We start from the raw sequence: 5000 nt of genomic DNA, 5'->3' as shown, positions 1-5000 counted from the left end.
GTGTGCCGCTTATGCAATTTCCGTCGAACGCTCCTCGTAAGGACGCGGGGCCTCCAGTCATCCTCTTGACTGTGCACCTACTGTCTCCGACCTATACTAGGATGGTGGTATGTCCTTCCAACACAGGGGTCAAACGTGTAGTAGGCGAAGCCCAGGGTTTTACAGGCTGCAGACTGCTATTTTTCTTGTTTTCGGTACCCCTGGTGTAAAAACTCGAAAATCCCAACCCATGGTAGACTAAAACCAACCCATGGTATACTAAAACCAACCCATGGTATACTAAAAGCTGCCCCTGGTAGACCACTGAGAAAAGACTCTGTCTGATTTTTGGATTTTTCTCTTTTTCCTCAAAATCAGACAGAGTCCCATAGTTAGTGCACCATGGGTTGCGTTTTTGCAGAATTACAGAAAAGACTCTGTTCAATTACCAAAAGACGTCCCATGGTAGCACAAATTTAAATTGAATTCATCCAGGCTTGGGGTCACTCACTACACTATTCAGTCCGACATGGTGAGCCTTTTCGGACTCACACGCGACGTGTTCCCCCTCCTCTGGAGGGTCCACAGGACCTCCAGGCTTGGGGTCACTCACTGCTCCACTCAGTCCGACATGGTGAGCCTTTTCGGACTCACACGCGACGTGTTCCCCCTCCTCTGGAGGGTCCACAGGACCTCCAGGCTTGGGGTCACTCACTACACTATTCAGTCCGACATGGTGAGCCTTTTCGGACTCTCACGCGACGTGTTCCCCCTCCTCTGGAGGGTCCACAGGACCTCCAGGCTTGGGGTCACTCACTACACTATTCAGTCCGACATGGTGAGCCTTTTCGGACTCACACACGACGTGTTCCCCCTCCTGTGGAGGGTCCTAAACACCTCCAGGCTTGGGGTCACTCACTACACTATTCAGTCCGACATGGTGAGCCGTGTCGGACTCACACGCGACGTGTTCCCCCTCCTCTGGAGGGTCCTAAAGACCTCCAGGCTTGGGGTCACTCACTACACTATTCAGTCCGACATGGTGAGCCGTTTCGGACTCACACGCGACGTGTTCCCCCTCCTCTGGAGGGTCCTAAAGACCTCCAGGCTTGGGGTCACTCACTACACTATTCAGTCCGACATGGTGAGCCGTTTCGGACTCACACGCGACGTGTTCCCCCTCCTCTGGAGGGTCCTAAAGACCTCCAGGCTTGGGGTCACTCACTACACTATTCAGTCCGACATGGTGAGCCGTTTCGGACTCACACGCGACGTGTTCCCCCTCCTCTGGAGGGTCCTAAAGACCTCCAGGCTTGGGGTCACTCACTACACTATTCAGTCCGACATGGTGAGCCGTTTCGGACTCACACGCGACGTGTTCCCCCTCCTCTGGAGGGTCCTAAAGACCTCCAGGCTTGGGGTCACTCACTACACTATTCAGTCCGACATGGTGAGCCGTTTCGGACTCACACGCGACGTGTTCCCCCTCCTCTGGAGGGTCCTAAAGACCTCCAGGCTTGGGGTCACTCACTACACTATTCAGTCCGACATGGTGAGCCGTTTCGGACTCACACGCGACGTGTTCCCCCTCCTCTGGAGGGTCCTAAAGACCTCCAGGCTTGGGGTCACTCACTACACTATTCAGTCCGACATGGTGAGCCGTGTCGGACTCACACGCGACGTGTTCCCCCTCCTCTGGAGGGTCCTAAAGACCTCCAGGCTTGGGGTCACTCACTACACTATTCAGTCCGACATGGTGAGCCGTTTCGGACTCACACGCGACGTGTTCCCCCTCCTCTGGAGGGTCCTAAAGACCTCCAGGCTTGGGGTCACTCACTACACTATTCAGTCCGACATGGTGAGCCGTTTCGGACTCACACGCGACGTGTTCCCCCTCCTCTGGAGGGTCCTAAAGACCTCCAGGCTTGGGGTCACTCACTACACTATTCAGTCCGACATGGTGAGCCGTTTCGGACTCACACGCGACGTGTTCCCCCTCCTCTGGAGGGTCCTAAAGACCTCCAGGCTTGGGGTCACTCACTACACTATTCAGTCCGACATGGTGAGCCGTGTCGGACTCACACGCGACGTGTTCCCCCTCCTCTGGAGGGTCCTAAAGACCTCCAGGCTTGGGGTCACTCACTACACTATTCAGTCCGACATGGTGAGCCGTTTCGGACTCACACGCGACGTGTTCCCCCTCCTCTGGAGGGTCCTAAAGACCTCCAGGCTTGGGGTCACTCACTACACTATTCAGTCCGACATGGTGAGCCGTGTCGGACTCACACGCGACGTGTTCCCCCTCCTCTGGAGGGTCCTAAAGACCTCCAGGCTTGGGGTCACTCACTACACTATTCAGTCCGACATGGTGAGCCGTTTCGGACTCACACGCGACGTGTTCCCCCTCCTCTGGAGGGTCCTAAAGACCTCCAGGCTTGGGGTCACTCACTACACTATTCAGTCCGACATGGTGAGCCGTGTCGGACTCACACGCGACGTGTTCCCCCTCCTCTGGAGGGTCCTAAAGACCTCCAGGCTTGGGGTCACTCACTACACTATTCAGTCCGACATGGTGAGCCGTTTCGGACTCACACGCGACGTGGTCCCCCTCCTCTGGAGGGTCCTAAAGACCTCCAGGCTTGGGGTCACTCACTACACTATTCAGTCCGACATGGTGAGCCGTGTCGGACTCACACGCGACGTGTTCCCCCTCCTCTGGAGGGTCCTAAAGACCTCCAGGCTTGGGGTCACTCACTACACTATTCAGTCCGACATGGTGAGCCGTTTCGGACTCACACGCGACGTGTTCCCCCTCCTCTGGAGGGTCCTAAAGACCTCCAGGCTTGGGGTCACTCACTACACTATTCAGTCCGACATGGTGAGCCGTGTCGGACTCACACGCGACGTGTTCCCCCTCCTCTGGAGGGTCCTAAAGACCTCCAGGCTTGGGGTCACTCACTACACTATTCAGTCCGACATGGTGAGCCGTTTCGGACTCACACGCGACGTGGTCCCCCTCCTCTGGAGGGTCCTAAAGACCTCCAGGCTTGGGGTCACTCACTACACTATTCAGTCCGACATGGTGAGCCGTGTCGGACTCACACGCGACGTGTTCCCCCTCCTCTGGAGGGTCCTAAAGACCTCCAGGCTTGGGGTCACTCACTACACTATTCAGTCCGACATGGTGAGCCGTTTCGGACTCACACGCGACGTGGTCCCCCTCCTCTGGAGGGTCCTAAAGACCTCCAGGCTTGGGGTCACTCACTACACTATTCAGTCCGACATGGTGAGCCGTTTCGGACTCACACGCGACGTGTTCCCCCTCCTCTGGAGGGTCCTAAAGACCTCCAGACTCTGGGCTACTCGCTGCACTATTCAGTCCGACATGGTGAGCCGTTTCGGCCTCACACGCGACGTGTTCCCCCTCCTCTGGAGGGTCCTAAAGACCTCCATACTCTGGGCTACTCGCTGCACTATTCAGTCCGACATGGTGAGCCGTTTCGGCCTCACACGCGACGTGTTCCCCCTCCTCTGGAGGGTCCTAAAGACCTCCAGACTCGGGGCTACTCACTACACTATTCAGTCCGACATGGTGAGCCGTTTCGGCCTCACACGCGACGTGTTCCCCCTCCTCTGGAGCCTCCAGAAGACCTCCAGGCCGTTCTCTGCCTTCTTCCCCTGGAGCCCCCCTTACACACGGGATGGGCTATGTCCTTCCAACACAGGGGTCAAACGTGTAGTAGGCGAAGCCCAGAGTTTTACAGGCTGCAGACTGCTATTTTTCTTGTTTTCGGTACCCCTGGTATAAAAACCCGAAAATCCCAACCCATGGTAGACTAAAACCAACCCATGGTATACTAAAACCAACCCATGGTATACTAAAAGCTGCCCCTGGTAGACTACGGAGAAAAGACTCTGTCTGATTTTTGATTCTCTCTTTTTCTCAAAATCAGACAGAGTCCCAGAGTTAGTGCACCATGGGTTGCGTTTTAGGAGATTTACAGAAAAGACTCTGTTAAATTTCCAAAACACGTCCCATGGTAGTTTAAATGGACTTTGTGGTTTCTTTAGTTCATCCAGGCTCAGGGGGACTTGATGTTCTTGCCAGTCCGGGATGGTGGACTCTCTGGGCCTGCCACAGGACGTGGTCCTGGTCCCCTGGAGGGTCCACAAGACTTGAAGTGGTTTTTGCCTCTTTTTTCTTTCTTTTTTTCCTCAGACACACACGGACCAGGCCTCCCCCTACAACGTCCCACACCCCCAGTCCCGACCTCCATGCCTCCAGAAGACCCCCCAGCAACACCCCCACATGAGGGACCCCAGGTCCAGGCCCCGGGGGACCGGGACCGGGACCCGTACTGGGCCAGCACCCAGACCCAGACACACACGGACCAGGCCTCCCCCTACAACGTCCCACACCCCCAGAGCCGGCCTCCATGCCTCCAGCAGACCCCCCAGCAACACCCCCACATGAGGGGCCCCAGGTCCAGGCCCCGGGGGACCGGGACCGGGACCCGTACTGGGCCAGCACCCAGACCCAGACACACACGGACCAGGCCTCCCCCTACAACGTCCCACACCCCCAGTCCCGACCTCCATGCCTCCAGCAGACCCCCCAGCAACACCCCCACATGAGGGGCCCCAGGTCCAGGCCCCGGGGGACCGGGACCGGGACCCGTACTGGGCCAGCACCCAGACCCAGACACACACGGACCAGGCCTCCCCCTACAACGTCCCACACCCCCAGTCCCGACCTCCATGCCTCCAGCAGACCCCCCAGCAACACCCCCACATGAGGGACCCCAGGTCCAGGCCCCGGGGGACCGGGACCGGGACCCGTACTGGGCCAGCACCCAGACCCAGACACACACGGACCAGGCCTCCCCCTACAACGTCCCACACCCCCAGTCCCGACCTCCATGCCTCCAGCAGACCCCCCAGCAACACCCCCACATGAGGGGCCCCAGGTCCAGGCCCCGGGGGACCGGGACCGGGACCCGTACTGGGCCAGCACCCAGACC

The sequence above is a fragment of the Micromesistius poutassou genome (assembly GCF_964030765.1).
Source record: "Micromesistius poutassou genome assembly, contig: SCAFFOLD_5931, whole genome shotgun sequence".
In the NCBI taxonomy this organism is placed as follows: domain Eukaryota; kingdom Metazoa; phylum Chordata; class Actinopteri; order Gadiformes; family Gadidae; genus Micromesistius; species Micromesistius poutassou.
The sequence above is the reverse complement of the archived record's forward strand: the minus strand, read 5'-3'. Positions refer to the sequence as shown.